The sequence below is a fragment of the Lontra canadensis genome, unplaced genomic scaffold (assembly GCF_010015895.1).
Source record: "Lontra canadensis isolate GAN:19392208 unplaced genomic scaffold, GSC_riverotter_1.0 scaffold23, whole genome shotgun sequence".
Lineage (NCBI taxonomy): Eukaryota > Metazoa > Chordata > Mammalia > Carnivora > Mustelidae > Lontra > Lontra canadensis.
Window position 1 is genome coordinate 15,985,447 of NW_022631017.1, and position 941 is coordinate 15,986,387.

Here is a 941-nt window from a genome sequence, read left to right on the forward strand (position 1 = left end):
CCTAGGTTCATTTGGAATTAATACACTTGTCATAGAAATATGTTTAGATGTTCTTTATGAGTCCTGCTACTGTTCATTGTATCTAAATTTATCTCATCTTTTCAATTACAATAATAAACAATGAGTTAAACTTTAAAAAGGCTGACCCCAGAAAGCTCAACCGAAAAAACATATGCACATGAACTGAGAGCAATAAGCCTTTTCTTGAAAATCACTTACTGGGTGCTCACTCAGCAGCACATACCCACAAAACCTGGACAATACAGAGAAGAATACTATGGCCCCTGCACAAGGATGACATTACTTATTGGACATCTCATATTGGGCACTGTATTAAGCATGAGTAACATAAAACTTGTAGAAGCATGGTTCCTATCTATGGTAAGTCAGATTTTCCAAAAATAGCAGTAACAATACCTCTTAACCCTCATGCTCTTTTACTATATAATTTTGATATTCCTCCTATTGAGAGGCAGAGTCTGTCTCCTCTTGAATCTGGATGACCTTTTACCTCAACAAACATAGTATGTAAGAAGTAATATGATGTGATTTTCAACAAAAGAATATAACAATGCTATGTTCTTCTGCCTTGCTCTCTTGAGACACTTACTTTGGGGGAAGCCAGATGCCATGTAAGCAGTCCAACAACCCTAAGACTTCTATGATGAGCCTAAACTACTTCATATGGAAAGGAAGATGGCAGCAGAGTAGGAGGACCCTAAACTCACTTTGTCCCATGAATACAACTAGATAATCATCAAAGCATCCTAAAAACCCCAGAAATTGAGCTTAAGTCTGGCTCAAAAAATGTCACAACTAAAGAAGAAAAGAGGTCATTCTGAGGAAGGGAGGGAATGTGGAGACCTGGTTTGGGAGAGAAATGGATTATGGTCACCACAGTGGGGAGGGACCACAGCTGCAGAGAAGGATATAGGGAAAAT

General features: G+C 38.5%; 1 non-coding gene across 1 annotated transcript; it reads left to right on the forward strand.

Annotated features, from left to right (window-relative positions):
* Positions 1–222: 222 nt before the first annotated feature.
* LOC116870625 lies at positions 223–324 on the forward strand. Its single transcript, XR_004383270.1, has one exon. It is a non-coding gene; the product is annotated as a U6 spliceosomal RNA (small nuclear RNA).
* Positions 325–941: the final 617 nt, after the last annotated feature.